Source organism: Heterocephalus glaber, unplaced genomic scaffold, assembly GCF_053883595.1.
Source record: "Heterocephalus glaber isolate CG9 unplaced genomic scaffold, H.glaber_assembly_v1.0 deba00001564, whole genome shotgun sequence".
NCBI classification, from domain to species: domain Eukaryota; kingdom Metazoa; phylum Chordata; class Mammalia; order Rodentia; family Bathyergidae; genus Heterocephalus; species Heterocephalus glaber.
The window spans coordinates 7,946,779-7,965,656 of record NW_028258351.1 but is presented as its reverse complement, the minus strand read 5'-3'; positions in this window follow the sequence as shown (position 1 = coordinate 7,965,656).

Below are 18,878 nucleotides of genomic sequence, written 5' to 3'. Positions count from 1 at the left end.
AAATCCCAGCCTTGCTGTGTTCCTAGTAGAAATGATTTGAACTTTCTGATCCTGCTTCTCTCTATATAAAATAAACATTAGGATTGTTGTGCACATCCCCTGAAATCCATTCCCTGTGGATGTTATTTTACCTTCTCCTTCCCCAGAGAATAAGAAACCTGTGTACCCATAGCAAGCCCCACAGGGTGGTAAGCCTTTGCCCTTCATCCTGAGAACTGGACCCTTGCTCATAGGCCTCAGAATTGGAGTCCAAGCTTTCTTCAGGTCATCTGTAGGCTCCTTGGCCTAAGCTCAAGCATCTCTCGCCTGCTGCACTTAAATTATCAGCAGAGAGGGCCAGGGATTTAGTTCAGTGGTTCTGCTGCCTGCCTCACAAGTGCAAGGTCCCGAGTTTGATCCCCGGTACCAAAAAAAAAAAAAAAATTAGGAGGGATCCATACCATTTGTCCATTCATTCCTTCAGATGCACTCCTTCATTCTTTTGGAACCTCCTTTGTACAAGGTTCTGGGCTGGCTAGTGTGATGTGAGGATGAAATAGTTACAGGAGGAGGTGGCTGATTCAAAGATCTTCCAATACAGTAAGGAGAGGTAATAGTGTGTGTCTACCACAGGTGGAAAAATGCTGCGACTTATGATAGATAAGATCAAGTGCAACAGGAATTCAAGCAAATAAGAGATTTTCTGCAGTTGCGGAGCTCCCAGAAAGCTTTACACAGGTCATGTTCAACTTGTGTCTGAACAACTAACACATAAAAGAGCAGTTCATTTCATTTGCACTGGAAGTTCAGGTGCCTGTGTGCCTCACACTTTGGGGGCAGGAGCTCACCTATTAAAGGAATTTCCTCCAGCTTGGCATGTAAAAGTTTGACACATGCTTCTGTAAAATCTGCCAGAGTGGCAGCTGAATTTGAAAAATATACTGTGTAATAATAATGTACTTGGAGCAGAATCGTTGTTCATCTTAAGCAGCATGGAAGCGGTGCTCAGCTGTTATGTGTCAGTGACAGCTGAAACTTGTACCAGATTATAACTCTGCTGCCAGCCAGGTGCAGATATAGCATCATCTTATGTTGCCCTCAGAATTCTGCCACCTCTCAGGATGCACAGTTTGGAACTGAGAGTTACTAAATGCCTTAAATGACTTTCCCAGCCCATGTGAAGCCCAACCAGGCCAACCAGTCAGTGAGAAAGAATTAAGAGATGCCTGTCACCTACAGGAGTGTCCGTATGTGGCCAGGACTGTGGAGATCCTAGAGCCAAGGGACTGGGAATTCAGCCAAGGAAGCTTGCATGATGTCTCCCACTGGTTTCTCTGGTCCATTGCAGCCACCTGTCTTTAGAGCTCCCTGTTGCGTTTACTCCTTCTGCCGAGCTTACATTTATTCAAGATCAATTTTTTAAGCTGCTTTTCCCTTTGTGGATCATGAATTGTAGCACAGAAAAAATGAGGTTTTGGAGCCTGTGAGAGGCAGGGTACGTGTTGCTTCACCGCGTGCTATTTAGGGAAGGCTGAGCCTCTCTCGGTCTTCTCTTTGCCCTGCCCAGCAAGGCTTCTGGTCCTTCCTCTGCATTCTTAGGAGCAGCTCAAGTGCTGCTTACATTCTTGATCTCGAGAATAAAAAAAGAAAGAAAGAAAGAAATCCCTAGATCCTGACACTCCAAGCAAACCTACGTCTGAGGAATTGACAGATAAGGATTTAGGTGAGTGGGTAGTTCTTACCTTAGGTCAGTCCATGGTGTGCAGAGTGTTTGGTGGGACAGTATTCACTTCTTCCTTGTGTGCTATTTAAGGGGTGCTTTAGTAAGGAGGCACCCAATCTCTAACTTCACTCATCTTAAATTCCCTGCCACTGCTGAAATTACAGGCATACATAGGAGGATCAAAAGCTTGAGTCGAGGGCTGGGGATTTAGCTCAGTGGTGCCGACACCTGCCTCACAAGCGCAAGGTCCCAAGTTCGATCCCCAGTACCAAAAAAAAAAAAAAAAAAAAAGTTTGAGTCCAGCCTGGGCAATTTAAAGACTTAGCAAGTCCCTATCTCAAATTTTTTTTTGTTTTTGTTTTCTTGGTACCGGGGATCAAACTCAGGTCCTTTCACTTGTGAGGCAGGTGGTGGAACCACTGAGCTAAATCCCCGGCCCCCTGTCTCAAAATTTAAAAAGAGCCAGGCTTGGTGCTGCACCCCTGTAATGCCAGCCTAGGCTACATAATGAGATCCTGTCTCCAAAAAAAAAAAGAAAAGAAAACAACTTTGGATTTACTCAGTGCAAAGGCTCTGGGCTCAATCCCTAGTACCATAAAATTAAATAAATTCCCATCTAGTGGATTGGATTCGCATTTTGTTGAGACAGGCTCTCACTCTAGCTCAGGCTGGCCTTGAACTAGTGGTCTTAAACTATTACTGATCCTCCTGCCTCAGCCTCCTGAGTCCTGGGACTACAGGTATGTGCCAGGCACGCCTGGTGGTGCCCTTTCTTTAAAAACAGAAACAACAGGGCTGAGGATTACCTCAGTGGTGCTGTGCCTGCCTGGTACCTGAAAAAATAATAAAAACAGCAGGGTGGGAGGAGAACAAAAAGGCAACAAATCCTCTGGAAGAGAGTATAGGTTTTTGGCAGAGAAGGGTAAAATGTCTATCACAAGAGATAAATTCTTTTGCTCAAAAATGAGTTATCTTGGCTGGGCATGGTGGTGGGCCTCAGAGTGAGTTCAAGACCAGCCAGAACTACACAGCAAGACCCTGTCTCAAGAAACAAAAAAGTCATCTGTCCTTGGACCTCTCGAGATCCTGGGGAAAGGAGCTCAGATGCGGTGCCTTGGAAGAGCCCTACAGTGCTGCAAACCATGGTGGAAGGAAGTCTCTTTTTGGTTGAGAGCCTTTGTTGAGAGCAGTACAGCAATGAAGAGCATTCCGCGGTTGCAAGACAAGCTTGTGCACAGTGTGCTGTCCTCTCTGGATGGTCTAGGCCCTGGGGATGGAGACGTCCTCGCCTGACCTCTTCCCAGGACAGGATGGAAACGTATTAAGAAACATCTGGATTTGCTAGGTGTCCATTTTCCTTCCTCCTCAATGCCCACCCCCTAGACACACAAAGCACAGGAAGGGGAGACCAGCTCACAGCCCCTTACCAGCTCACAGCGCAGCATCCTCAGCCACAGGACCACCCATCTCCCACCTATTTTGGAACCTTGATCTTTGGAGGAAAACTGCTGACCTCCAAAACCTTGTGTTCCTCCAGAATGCAGCTGGGGCAGAGTCTGAACTGAATTAAGCAGTCCTTTCTCTGGGACCTGTTCCACCTTTCATTTTCCTTCCCTTGTTTCCTTTATTTCCAGAATTCTGAGAGCTATACTTTTCATTGTTTCTACCGATCGTTATTAAGGGAGAGATATGGAAACATTCCCATGGTAACAGTTTCATCTCAAAATATCTGAATGCTCTCAGCTGCCCTCCCACTCCACAGAAAAGATGAGCTTCTGGTTTTCTTTCTTTTCAGATCTTCATAGGCATCGTACAGTTGACAGGTCCTCTCCACACTGCAGGGAGGCCTCCTGGATCAGAAACAGACAGGAAGGGCTCACAGAACAGATTTGTTTGTTAGCTGACTGAACAGCATGGAAACACTTAGAAAGCTTAATATGACATGGCTCTGACCCAGAGAAGCACAGGGGGAGTGGTGGTGAAATGCCCACTTCTCCGGGGGATGGTTTGCATCTGTAGTGTAACGAGGATCATTCTAGAGTGTTCGCATGCTGTCTTTGGTTTTGGTGTCAGTAATACTGGCCTCGTGGAATGAGTTGGGAAGTGTTACTACTCTTCTTGGGAAAGATTGTGAAGAATCAATGTTCTCTTCTGTCTTCAGCCTACTTCAGTCAGGCTTTTTGCCTCTGCTACTGTGGTGAAACTGTTCTTCTCGCCAAGGTCTCTGGTGTCCTCCTCACTGCACAATGCAGCAGTCAGTTCTCAGCCATCGTCTACCCATCAACAGCAGTGGACACATTTCGTTCCTTCTTGGGGCACTGTCTCCTCTTGGGTTCCACAATCTCCTGGGTTTTTTCCTGTCTCACTGGTGCCTCTTTGCAAGCCTCCTTTGCTGGATTATCCTCCTCTATCAGATCTCTCATTAATGGAGGGCCTTGGGCCTGAGTCCTTGACACCTTTTCTCTACTTGTATTTTCTAACTTTGTTGACTTCATTGCTCACCTGGATTTAAACACCAACTATAGAAGAGCCCCAAATTTAGAGCCCAAGTGTGATCTCTGTCTGTGTCTTTGGATTTATATAACCAGCACCTACCTGACATTTAACTTGGATGTTGAATATACATCTCAAACTTAACATGTCCAAATTCATGCTTTTGAACTAAGCCACAAAATCCAGCTATTCTCATCTTCCACATCACTATTAACCACAACTTTACCTTTCCAGTTGCTCAGCCCACAGGTATTAGCGTCCTCCTTATTGATTTCTTTCACTCTTAACAGCCATCCTATTAGCAAATCCCGTTGGACCTACTTTCAAAATAACTGGAACATGGGCTGGGGATTTAGCTCAGTGGTTCCGCTGCCTGCCTTGCAAGCACAAGGACCCGAATTCGATCCCTAATACCAAAAACAAACAAATAAACAAAAATAACTGGAACATGAGCACTTCCCACCACCTGCATGAGTGGATTAACAGTCTCTGGGTGGGTCTTTATAAAGAAAAACCTTTACTGGTACATTTTAGATACACATAATGATAACATTCATCATAGAGAATTTGTACCTGTACATGCTATATCTTGCTGCTTCTTCCTATTTCCTCCCTCATCCCCCCTTATTTACAAAAGCTTTTTTTTTTTTTTTTGACACCAGAGATCGAACTCAGGACCTTACGCTTGCAAGACAGGCGGTAGAACCACTGAGCTAAATCCCCAGCCCAAAAGCTTTGTTTTCATTTTTTCCTTCTATTCTTTTTTTCCTTTATTCTTTTTTTCCTTATCCCTTCTTCCTTTCCCCACCCCCCGTCCCTCATTCCCCTTCTCATTTGAACATTTTCTTCTGACTGGGATTGTTGTAATGGGCTTTTCATTCCTCTTCCTGCTTCTCCCATGCCCATCTTCATGTTGTTTTCAACATAGCGACCACTTTGAGTTTTTACCCTGAATAGATGTTGAATTTTGTCAGGCAATTTTCTGCATTAATTGATATTATCATGTAGTTTTTCAGTTGTTAAAATGGTAAGTTACATTGATTTTCAAGTATTAGGCCAACTTTGCATTCCTGGGATCAGTCCAGTTTGGTCATTGATATGTTATACTTTTTATATCTGTTGGAGTTGATTTGCTAAAATTTTAAGAATGTTTGAAATCTATGTTCATTAAGGATATTGATCTGGAGTATTCTTATAACTTCTTTCTGGTTTGGGTGTTAAGAGTAATGCTGGCCTCAGAATTAGTTCAGAAATATTCTCTCCTTTTCTTTCCTTTTTTTTTTTTTTTGGTACTAGGGATCAAACTTGGGTCCTTGTGGTTGCAAGGCAGGCGGCAGAACCACTGACCTAAATCCCTGGCCTCTATTCTCTCCTTTTCATAGGAGAAAAATTATATAGAATTGATATTTACTTTAAAAACTATCATTATATTTAAAGTAAGTTTCTTTTAGTTGGGTCTTTAAAAATCCAATCTAACAATACTTGCTTTATTTTAGTGGTTGTTTTAGGATGTGTATATCTGAGGCTTATCACCATCTATCTTGAAGTGATATTATACCACTTTATATATCATTTTGGGTTTTTTTGTTTGTTTTTTGTTTTTGGTACTGGGGATTGAACTCAGGTCCTTGCACTTGCACAGCAGGCGGTGAAACCACTGAGCTAAAGACCCAGCCCACCACATTATATATCATATAAGAACCTGACAACTATTTGCTTCCATTTCTCCCCTTTGAGTTCTTCTTGTATGCTTTACCTTTACATATGTTATAAACTCCACAGTTCATTGTTATACTTTTTTGCTTTAGGCAATTGACTCTCATTTAAAGCACTTTTTTTTGTTGTCTTTATGAGACAGGTTCTCACTATGTAGTTCAGGCTGGCCTTGAACTTGCAGTAATCCTCCTGCCTCAGCCTCCCAAGTGCTGGGATTATAGGCATGCACCACCATACCTGGCTTTTAAAAGCACTTATATCATGAGGAGCAATGGTACCTACTTAACTACCCAACTATGTCTAGTGTTTTCTATTCCTTGGTTTAGAGCCAGATTTCTATTTGATATCATTTGCCTTCACTCTGAAGATTTTACTTAATGTCTTCTCTAGCACAGGTCTGATGGAAATGAATTCTTTCGGCATTTATGTCTGACAAAGTCTTTATTTCCCCATTTATGTGTGTGCATGTGCATATGCTGGAGGCTGAATCTAGGGCCTGGCACAGTTTGTCACCGACTGCACCCTCAATCCTTACCTTCATTTTTGTTGTGTTTTGTTTTTTTGGTACCAGGGATCAAACTCCAGACCTTGCACTTGTGACAAGGCACGGTGCCACTGAGCTAAATCCCTGGCCCCTTACCTTCATTTTTGAAAGATGTCTTCACTGGGTGAAGAGTTCCAGGGACATAGTTTTTTTCTTTCAGTGTTTTTCTTTTCTTTTTTTTTTTTTTTGGTACTGGGGATCGAACTCAGGACCTTGCGCTTGCGAGGCAGGCAGGCGCTGGAACCGCTGAGCTAAATCCCCGGCCCATCTTTCAGTGTTTTAATGACAGTGTTCCACTGCTTCCCAACCTGCATTGGTTTGGCCAGTAAATCTGCTGTTATCCTTGTCTCTCTGCATGAAATGTGTCTTTTCTCTCATGTCCCAAGTATGATTTTCTCTTTATCGTTGGTTGTAATCACTTTGGTTATGAACTACGTGTGCTTGGGGTTGACTGAGTTTCCTGTATCTCTGCATTTACAGTTTCCATCAAATGTAGAAATTGTGACCATTGTGTCAATGTATATTCTCACTGTAGCCTGCTTGATGTTATTCCACTGCTCACTCATACTCTATTCATTTTTTTTCTATTCATTTTTAAAATCTTTTTTCTCTGTATGTTTCATTTTAGTTGGTTGCTATTACTATATCTTTGAGTTCCCTGAACTTTTCTTCTGTTAATTCTGTCCAGTGTATTTCTCATTTAGACATTTCATTTTTCACCTCTAGAAATCTAGTTTGGGTCTTTTTTAGATCTCCTATGCACCTTGCCTTCCACCTTTGCCTACCTTCAGGGTTTCCTCAACATACCACCCAGAGTGATCCTACTAAGATATAAGATGCTAGGTTAGGCTATTCCTGGGTTCTGATCTTTTCAGTGGCTTCTCATCTTATTCAAACAAAAAGATGAAGTTTTTTAAATGGCTGGCAAAGCCCTACATGCCTTCGTCAGACTCAATCCATTACCACTCTAATTTCATCTCCACCACCTTCACTCATTTCCAGCTACGCTGGCACCCTGCTGTTCATATAATGTTCAAGACACTCTTTCATGCCAGGGCCTCTGTGCTTACTTTTACTTTTTTGGGGGTACCAGGGATTGAACTCGGGACCTTGTGCTTTCAAGGCAGGTGTCGGAACCACTGAGCTAAATCCCTGGCCCTCTGCACTTACTTTTATTTGGTACCGGGGATCGAACTCGGGTCCTTGCACTTTCAAGGCAGGCGGTGGAAACACTGAGCTAAATCCCCGGCCCCCTCTGGACTTACTTTTAACTCTGCCAGAAATACTCATCTACCATATCCACATGCCTGATCCCTCACTTCTTTAGGGTCTCTCTCATTCAGATGTCACCTTCTCAATAAGGTCTTCCCTTCTGCTTAAAACTTTCCATCCTAGGGCAGGGGATTTAGCTCAGTGGTTTCACTGCCTGTGGCGTAAGCGCAAAGACCTGAGTTCGATCCCCGGTACCAAAAAAAAAAAAAAAAAACAAAAACAACTTTCCATCTGGAATCCTTGGGGTTTTTTTTTTCCCCCTCTCTCTTAATACTGAAAATTGAACCCAAGACCACATTGAGAGACATCTTCATACCTGTTTTGCTTTTTATTTTGAGTCAGGGTTTCATTAAGTCATGCTAAACTTGTGATCCTCCTGCTTCAGCCTCCCAGGGTGTTGGGATTACAGGCATGCACCACCATACCCAGCTGATTTATTTTTCTATATAGCTTACAGTCTTACATACTGTGTTGGTCAGCCTTCCTATTACTGGAACAATATACTTGACACCTGGAATTTAAAGGAGAGGAGGCTTATTTTGATTCACAATTTCGGAGGTTTCAGTCCATGGTCACCTGTCTCCAAGGCAGAAATATCATGGAGGAAAAGCATGCAGAGCACAGCTGCTCAACTCATGGCATTCAGGAAGCAGAGAACTGGGGAAGAGTCAGAAAGAAAGGGAGCAGATATAGTCCCCAAGGTCACATGCCCACAACCCACTTTGTCCAGCAGGCCCCACTTCCTAGTAGCCCATTCACTCTAAGCTCATTAACGAGTTAACTCATTGATGAGGTTGATGCTCTCACAATCCAATCACCTCTCCCTGAGTCTCTTGACCCAGTCAGGTTGACAGTCAAGACTAACTGGCACATAAGTGGGTTTTTGGTTGAACCCAGGCCCCCCTTTTTTTTATTTTGAGACAGAGTCTTGCCAAGTTGCCTACGCTGGGTCCAAACTTATGATTCTTGTGCCTCAACCTCCCAGAGTGCTGGGATTAAAAGTACACCATGTTGGGGCCAGGGATTTAGCTCAGTGGTTCCTTGGCCTGTCACGAAAGTGCAAGGTCCCAAGTTGGATCCCCGGTACCAAAAAGAAAAAAAAAGTACACCATATCTGACTTTCAAATATTTGTTAAATGATTGCATAAATAAGAATCTCTTATTACAAGGGATGGGTAGGAGAGTGTAATAAAAGGGGGGATTAGCCCATTTTATTTATTTATTTATGTTTGGTACCGGGGATCGAACTCAGGTCCTTGCGCTTGTGCAGCAGGTGGTGAAACCACTGAGCTAAATCCCCGGCCCTAGCCCATTTTATAAAGCTGTTTCCAAAGTTCTGTTCACACATCATTTAATTGTCATTAACCAAAAGTCATAGATATTACCATCATCCTCATCATAAATATAACAGGCTAAAGGAGTTGAGTAACCCATAGACCCAGCTAAGTGGCAAGACTGGGACTTGAACCCACACCCTCCATGTGCAGGTGCCACGTTGGAGATTTTTACCCCATTATCGAAGGGCCTTAGGGACAGGCAACGGGCTCCTTTCAGCTTTGGTTTCTCTTGTGACCATTTCCTGAGGGAAGCAGAGCTTCTGCCACGGGCCTGGTATAAGCAATTGCACACTTAGGAATCACACCATCCTAAGTAAACCCCAGCATGGCAGACTGAGCGCACCACCTGCAGATGCCCAGGACTTATTTTTAGCCGAGATAAGAAAAGTGCAGAATATCTTCTAGCAGAGTCAGCAGCTAGCAGGCTGCTGATACAGCTGTGTTTATGTAAGCTGGTGGCAGAGGGGAGAACACGGTTACCAAGGGGCAGGAGGAGCTTGATCTACCTCTGCACCTGCTGGGGCACTGTCTTAGTTACTTTTCTCATTGTCAGCACACCATAATTAAAGGAGGGAAGGTTTATTTGGCTCACAGTTGGTAAGAGGTTTTAGTCCATCATCAGCTGGCTCCCAGGCAGGGTGGCGTGGCAGGCAGGGTGGCGTGGCAGACAGGCGTCACAGAGGAGAAACAGTTCATGGCAGGCAGAAGATAGCAAAGCAAGCAAGTAACAAACCACAAGTAACTAGCCCCAGCCTTTTTCTGTCCATTATATTGTATCCAGGCTATTCGCCTTTAGGGCAGGTATAGCACTCGCATCCTTAATCCTAGACCGAATATGCCAAACCAATCAACTGGACTGATTCAGTAATCACATAGCCTTGGTCCCAGTGCTCTAGATCCAGCCACCTCTGAGAAGCACCATACTCCATCACTGCCTGAGGCTTTGGGGGACATCTAGACCCAAGCCATAACAGTGCACTTTATTGGGAAGTTGTGGGTGAGGAGTTATTGGTGAGGACAGAGGGCTGTGCAGAGAGCAAAGAAGCGACTGATGCCCCCGAGTCACTGCATTTGTCAAGGTGGTCCCTCCAGACATCTGCCCCCTAGGTCCTGGTCTCTTCCCCCCGTTATCCAAGGATAAATAATAGAACAGAAGCTCTTTCAAATGATGTGGTTGTAAAGTGGGGCCATTCACTTGATTCTGACCACGCTGTCCAGGTGTGCCAGATGAAAGCCACCTATAATGCTCCATCTTGTGATACTTTCTGTCGTCTGTCCCCATGTGAGCGCCTATTTTTGCCTAGAAACAACAGTAGAAGGTTTTAAAGGACTCTTATGTAGGCATTCTCAAGGAGAATCAAGACAGAATGTCTTTTAGTAGGACTTTCTTCTGTCTTTCTTTTTTGAGACAAGGTCTCATTATGTAGTTCAGGCTGGCCTTGAAATCACTATGTAGCCCAGGCTGGCCTAGAACTTGTGGAGATCCTCCTGCCTCAGCCTCCCAAGTGCTGGGATTACAGGCATAGGGATTTCTTTAACATTTATGAAAATATTCAAATAAAAACAAAAAGAACAGTGAAAAATGTAATGAACCTTCATGTACCTATCACTTGCTTCAGCAATTATCACCATGGCCAGTTCTGTTTCATTTGTTCTCCTACCCACTCTGAAATTATTTTGAAAAACTCCCAGACAATACATTATTTCTTCTGAAAACATTTCAGTGTTTATTTCTACAATAACAGAATTTTTTAAAAAGCCAAACACAGGGGCCGGGGATTTAGCTCAGTGGTTTCACCACCTGCTGTGTGAGCGCAAGGACCGGAGTTCAATCCCCGGTACCAAAAAAATTAAATAAAAATAAAAATAAAAATGGACTCTTTAAGTTCAAATACACAGTATTGAAATTTCCCCCAGCGTCTAAGCACACCCCCCCAAGTTGGTTTATTTAAATTAGAATCCAAAACAAGATTCATTCTCCACCCCTATCCATTGCAATTTATTACTGGAGAAACTGGGTCAAAAATTGTCTTCCATGGTCTGGATTTTTCTGGATAGTATTCCTGTTACATCGTTCAGTATATTTCTCTGCAAATTTATTTCATAACAATCCATTTCCTGTGAATTGGTAGTTACATCTGGAGACTCGATGAGACTCAGGATTGATTCCATTGCAAAAATACTTTATAAGTGGTGCTGAATTCTTCCATCAGAGACAGCAAATGTCTGGTTTCTGTGATTTTAGTAGCCTGGAATCACTGCCTAGCCCCATTATTTGACAACCACCTGAGTTTTAAGGAACAAAATGTGACCACGATGGCTATCTCTGAATACCTGCAGAAAAGCACTTCTCAGAAAATATTTAGTTTATTATCCAGAATTCTGCCCTGGTGGCTGCACCCTGGGGGCACCTTAGGGACCCACCCAGCCCTGTGCATCCTGTGACCAGGTCTGCTCTGTGGGGTGCTGTGGTGGTTCTTCTCCACTAGAGGACACTGTGGCTCCAGGACTTCCAGTGACTCCCAGCCAGTCTTGATATTTGAGTTTTTCTGGAGGCAAAGCCTTTAGTGTCCATTTATTAGACACCAACTGTGTGCCTCCTATTCAAGGAGAAAGATAAAGGAGATTAAACAAAAAGTCCTATGGTATTGTTTCCCAAGGTACTTTCTTTGTATATCCCCACCTAGTCACTATCCTATCACAGAACACGATTTCGGACACAATTTAAAGGAGAGGTTTATTTTGGCTCAATTCAGTCCAAGGTTAGCTGGCTCCAAGGCAAAAGCAGCATGTTGGAAGGACATGGCAGAGGAAAGATGTTGGGTTGACATAGTGGCCAGGAAGCAGAGAGAGAAGAGAGGAGGCAGGGACAAGAATACACTGTTCCAGTTCACACCCTTGTGACTCACCTCCAACAGGCTTCACTTCCTAACAGCACATTCAGCTACTCAACTCATCCTGGATGAGTCCACTGATGAGTATGGCGCCCCATGATCCAACCACAAGAGAATTTGGGGGGACAGTTTAGACCGAAACTCTAACAATTCCTTTAACAAACTGTGGAGCTAGGCATAATGGTGCACACCTGTAATTTCAACTGTTTAGGAGGCTGAGGCAGGAGGATCACAAGTTCAAGATCAGGATGAGTGATTTAATGAAAACTTGTTTTGAAACTGAAAAGAAAAAAGTTGAGGATGTAGCTCAGTGCTCTCACAATTCAGTCCCCAGTACTACAAAATAAAAAGCAGAAGTATGTCATCTTCTGAAAACTATTCTCCCCCCAAGGTGGCTGCCTCCTGTTGTAAACTGCAAATTTGGTTACCTGAGTTTTTTTTAATGCCTTTTATGGTCTTTTTGGGATGTGACTGTATCCAAGAAAGTTGCCAGAGTTTTTCACCTCTGAAATGATTTATCCATTTATTCAACACCATGTACTGAGAATCTGGGGGGAAAGGAGGGTGAACTGATGCTTATCGAGAGCTGCTTTGTGCCAGGCACTGTCCTGTCCTTCTCACCTATATCCCAGCTCGATGGGTACTAGTGACCTCCTTTAAATCCAAAGAAACGTGAGGCTGGGGTGTAGCTCAGTGGTGGAGCACCCATCCTGCATGCACAAGGTCCTGGGTTCAATCCCCAGCACCACAAAAACAAACAAATACAAGGGAGCTGAGGCTCGCTGAGGTGAACTAACTTGCTGAAGGTTATCCTGCCAGATGGAAATGGAGTCTGAGTCAATAAATGTGTACATTTTCTATGAAAGATCTCATGCGGCACTAACAGGTGTGGTACTAGGATGGAGAGAAAGTGAGATGTCACAAAGGTCCCCTGCCCTTTGGGAAGTAATGATACTACACAGAAGTGACAATAAATACACAAATGATTTCAGAACTCTGAAAATGTGGGTATTTGGCAATCTGCTGCTGTCTCCACACAGGGTCCCCTGCTGCTGTGACACTGGCCTCAGGCAGAGAGGCCACCGACCATTAGTAATAGGGTGTCGCTGGGGGCCAGGTCTTGGTGCTAAAGGCAGACACATGCGCTGTCAGGACAAAAGCAGTTAAGTTCTTGAAAATTCTGTTCTGACGCAGTACATGATTTTACATGCCTTGCTAGCTATTCATAGTTTCAAACCCACTTAGCCACACTCCCAGCCTGGTCCCTACTGCCTCCAAGGTCAGCCCTGGCGGCCCGCGGGAACACGGCTCATGGGAGCCCATGCTGTGTTATTGCCCCAACCTTGCAGGTACATGAGGGAGAGAGGACAGCTGGCAGCGGGGAGGATGGACTGGCTGGCTTAAGTTAGGATAGGAGATACAGGTGGCAGGTGTCCACAGAAGCACAGCCGAGTGTTTGGAGAGGCCCACTCCCAAATGCTGCGGCAGCTCCAAGCAATCACAGCAGCAGGCTCTGGGAAGGGAGGACGAGCGTGGGTGTGCTCCAAGCCACCAACCTGCTCCCAACAAGCCGAGGATAATGAATGAGCCGTCAGCCTGCGCCTTTGCTCTCCAGTGAAATGACCTCCCCCGACAGACCATTCCCCGGCAAGCACCACTGTGCCCAGGAAGCACCTGGCAAATGCGCCTGTTCCTTCAGTGTGGCTGGTCTTTCCCTGACGTGTGGCCCCTTTCTCTTGGATATAAATTGTTGCAGCAAACCAAGCCAGCAGACCGCTCACCGGCGCTTCCCAGGCTTTTCCTGAAGCCTGGTTAACCCCGTGGCTCAGCGCCGTGGGGCTGCTGACAGCTGACGATGTCTTGGATGCCTGCGTCTCCCCTCTCCATGGTTCCTGTGCATGTTGCTGTGTGCAGAGCCAGGCTTACGAGCTGCAGACCAGAGCTGCGGCAACCAGATCGAGAAGCTGGGGGAGAGCGCACATCCGTCGCAGGATGTCCTTCTCGGAGGAAAGGACAGGTTACTCCATCTCTGTCTGCAGAGGACTCGGACAGCTCCCTCAGGAGCCACAGCAGCTCGCCACAGCTGTAGGGCACATCACGTGCTCTGGCCACACGGGGAGGACACCCAGCAAACCGAAGCTGCACACAGCCGCCTCTGGGCCTCATTTTGCACTCAGCCTGGTTCCTCCTCTGGTGTGGCTTGATGGTGTGTAAGGCCAGAGAACTGTGGGTCACCTTGAGGCCACCAGGGCCAGGCCCCCAGTTCCAGCCTGCTTTGCTGATTCTAACGCAGAGGACAGATAAAGGCAGGGGCTGGAAGGGAGGCTCGTGCTTGGACTTGTTGTTCAGGACACTTATCTCCTTGGTGATGGGGGCTTCGGACCAGGAGGCCACACTGAGCCAGCAACCGCAGCCCCTCCCCCATAACCCAATGAGCACCCGAGTTTTCCAAAGGGTGGGAGAGGAAGCAGTCAACAACTGAAAGACTCCAGAATGTCAACATCACCCTAATGACGGCGGTGGGCAGGCAGTTCCTATGCAGATTCACACCTTCCCTCCGTAGTACATACAGTTCCTTCTGTCTTGAATACATCAAGCCTCAGCCACTCTGCAAACTCCTACATGGTCTTTAAGATTCAGCCCCGTCCCAGCATGGTGGATCACATCTGTAGTCCAAGGACTCTGGTTGCTGTGGCAAGAGGATTGCAAGTTCAAGCCCAGCCTGGGCAGCTTAGAGACTTGGTAGACCCTATCTCAAATAAAATAAAATAAAAAAATACATAGACCGGGGATGTAGCTCAGTGCAAACACCCTGGGTTTAATTCCTGATACCACCAAAAAAGAAAGAAAAAAAGAAAGAGAGAGAGAGAAAGAGATTCAACTTTAGCATCACCTGCTTGGACCCCTCTTTTTTCTTTTTTTTGGTACCAGGGATTGAACTCAGGACCTTGTGCTTGTGAGGCAGGCCTGGTGCCACTGAGCTAAATCCCCAGCCCATGGGCCCCTCTTTTTGCTGCCACATACTTTCCATCCATATCTACCCACTACGGGTCAAACCATACGTGTAGTTTTGTTTTGCTTTTGCTCTTTGAGACAGGGTCTCACTATGCAATTCAGGCTGGCCTTGAACTCACTATGTAGCCCAGGGTGGCCTTGAACTCACAGCAATTCTCCTCCTACCTGAGCCTCAGGAGTGCTGGGACTACAGGCGTGTGGCACCACACCCAGAATACCTGTAGTTTTTTTCAACATCTTTTCCACCTGACTCAGATCTTTCTTCCTTTCTTCCTTCCTCCCTCTCTCCCTTTCTCTCTTTCATGTGGCACTGGAGATTGAAACCAAGGCCTTTGCACTGAGTGACATCCCCAGCCCTTTTTTATTTTTTATGTTGAGACAGGGTCTTACTATGTATTTCAGGCTGGCCTGGAACTCACTATGTAGCCTAGACTGACATCAAACTTGCTGTGATCCTCCTGCCTCAGCTTCCCACGTGCTAGGATCACAGGTGTGTGCCACCATGCCCAGTTCATTTTTTATTTTGAGACAGTATCTCAGTCACTAAATTGCCCAGGCTGGGTTTGAATTTGTGATCCTCCTACCTCAGCCTCCCAGAGCTTCCAGAGTATTGGAATTACAGATGTGCACCACCACACCTGTCTGATTTGAAGCTCATTCACTGGCATAACAAAGTCTTACTGACCTCAGTGTAGGAGGTTTGGTCTTAAAAATGTTTATCTGTAGTGTGTTGAAAGAGAAAATCTCACATGACAGAATTCAGAGATGGATTCTCTGGCCGAAGTCTGCTAGTCTTTCTCACTTGTTTCACAAAAGACAAAACTGAAGATGAGGAAACTGTGCCTTCCCAGGGTCACAAGGCTAAACAATGACAGGCTTTGGACAAGTGCCCAGGTTCGATGAGTGGCCCCGTGTCCCACTGTGAGTACTAAGCACTCACATCCTGAGCTGTCCGCGAAGAAGGGCTGACCAGGTAGTGACTGAGGAGGAGGAGGAGGAGGAGGGACACAGGCACGTTTCAGAGCTGGGAGGTATGTCACGATCGTCTAGTCCAAGCCCTGCATGTACGATGAGGAGATCAGGCCCACAGGGTCACACGCTGGTGATGGCACTAAGCTGAGAGGACAAGCCCCGCATTTCTAGGGCTGTGCTTTTGCCTGACTGTTGTGCCCTGGAGAGGGGAGAGTTAACCTCTCACCCTGGAAGGACTGGAAGATGATGGCCCAGCTCTCCACGCCAGCTGCTACCTGAGGGGCAGACTCCGAGAGTCCTTGGCTCTTCTAGGCTTCTCTTTCCCTCTCCTGGTGGCACAATGCTTAAGTAGGTGCACTCTGCATAAATAATAAGGAATGCCTCCCTTGCAGGGAGGAAGGCCGGCATCTGGGCAGGCAGTGTGACAGATGGTATTTACAATGTGCATGGCGAAGTTCTCCCACTGCCTCCCAGGGCTGTGTGGCTGAGAGCTTCGGGAAGGAAACTTCAGTGCCCACCGTCTCACTCCTCTGCCTGACGCTCCGGGTGGCTGCTGTGGCTACTGTCACAGTTCTGTTCAGCACCAGTTCCCTGGGGCCAGTCACCTGGTGCCCTCCTGAATACAGAGCTCCAGAATGTCCTGGCCTCTTCTGCGGGTGCCGCCCCTCATCACCCAAAAGCCCACCTCATGGGCCATAGGCTGTTCTCACAGCAGCCCTCCCTGGACTACCAGTGGGCTGAACGATGTCTTCCCTGAAGGAGGCCAGGGGAGCCCTAGGGGGCAAGACAGATGCTGGGGAGCCTTCCTTAGTATATACTGGCAGGCTCATTCACTGAACAAATCCTTTTCTCGGACTTTCTTTGTGCCAGGAATTGTCCTAGGAGTCACAGATGTTGCTGTGAACAAAGCCAAGTCCTTGCCCTTGGGGACAGTACCTTCTAACACAAAGGCTGCCCCCGGGCCTTGTGGCTAACTGCCTTTGCCCCGTCCCAGACCCTCCTGGCTTCTTAAGTGTATCTGCTTAAGAGAAGCAGAGTTGCTGGGTGTGGTGGCACACAACTGTAGTTCTAGGTACTTGGGAAGGTGAGGTAGGAAGATTGTGAGTTTAAGGTCAGCCTGGTGAGACCCTGTCTCTTTATGTTTGTTTGTTTGTTTGTTTGGTACCAGGGATCAACTCCTGACCTTGTGCTTGTGAGGCAGGCACAGTGCCGCTGAGCTAAATCTCCGGCCGACCAATGTTTGCTTTTGCTCCAAAGTCAGGAGCAGCCTCCAAATTTTCTGACTCACGCAAGCCACAAGCCTGCAGTTGGACCGCTCTGGGCCAAGAGCACCCCCATATCATCCAGGGGAGGGAGTGGATTTCACTCTTAAGATAAGAAATCTGGTAAGAGGGATGGAACTCAAACCTCCTCTGGGCCCAGGGATTTCAATGCTCCCATTTGTAAAATGGAGGCAGTTGTGTCTGTTCTGTGGACTTTTTGGAGAAGGAAACGAAATGACAAATGTGGAAGTATTTTGAAATAAAGGCGGCAGGCATACAAGTATATTATTACTACGCAGAGCAATCTTTTCTCCATAACATAAAACTTGTCTTCTGTTGGGGGCTGAGAATAATAACTATGTAATTAGACTTCGTGTCATATAAAGAGAGGCATGCTGTTTTTCATTAAACAGACATTTGTTCGCCTTCTCCGGTGTGCAGTGTTGTGTACTGTGATGGATGCAAAACTGAATAAGCCATAATCCTCCCCTTCAAAGAATTCACATTCTGGTCTCAGGAAGATAAAACTTAGATAATATAATGGAAAGTCAAAAGAAGAAAGTGGCTTAGAGGAAGGAGTGTTCTGTCTGGGATGGAGAGTTGAAAGGCTTGGAGGAGGAGAGAGCATTGACCAGAGATGCACAGGATAGAACAGGAGGAGCTGGGCATGGTGACCCATGCCTATAATTGCAGTGCACAGGAGGCTGAAGCAGGAGGATCGCCTCAAGTTTGAGCCCAGCCTGGGCTACACGTAGGGAGGTCGTGGCCAGCCTGAACTACATAGCGAGGCTCTGTCTCAAGAAAACAAACAAAAAAACATAATAAATAAATCAGATGGGACAGGATATCCACTAAGCAGAGAGGATCCACCTATAGCGTAACTGAGGTCATTCAGATCTGCCAAACCCCAAGGAGAAGGCAGGTAAGGAAGGTGAGAGCGGGAGAAGCAGTCAATGGGTCCCTTGAATGTGTGATAGATTGAGTCTTGGGACTGGGAACGCTTCTTCCGTGCTTTTCCGAGCTCCACTTCTGAGTGCCTGTGCTTCTCTTTGAAGGGTTTGGTGTCTGTGAACCTAGACATCTTCCAGTAATGATTTAAGTTGCTCCAAAAATATGGGGCCCTGGAGTGAAAGGATGAAAAGAAAGGAAAGGGAGAAAGATCTCTGCTTAGCAGCCCTGTTCTGTTTGATCTCGCAGACAGCGGGCAATAATGAAAGAATGCTGGGACTGACGGTGGAAGGTGGTTGGGTTCCAAGTGGCCGTCTCCTTCTCGAGCTGCGAGCTATGTCTGCTGTTTGGACTTGCAGACTTCAAACATGACTGGGGGATTCCTGGAAGACAAAAGAATTCAGGGCCGAGGCTTGGATCGAAGTCAAAAATAACTCATGTCTTCATCTCAGGCAGCCAAATGGCAGCACCTTGGGGCTGGTTTGCCTGAAGACTGGAGTTATAGGTGGGGAGAGGGTCAGCTCAGGTTTGCTGTAGAGAGACAGAAGGAGCTTTACAGGGTGTGGCCCGGTGGAGAGAGATGTGAGGATGGAAACTGCTTCAGAAGGGGCCCAAGTGGAAGAGGCTTTGGATGAAAAATTATCCCTGCCGGCCCCCCTTCTGGTGGGGAGCTGCCATTTGCTTTGAGTGATAATTACAGCCCTTAATGTACCTTCCCTGGCT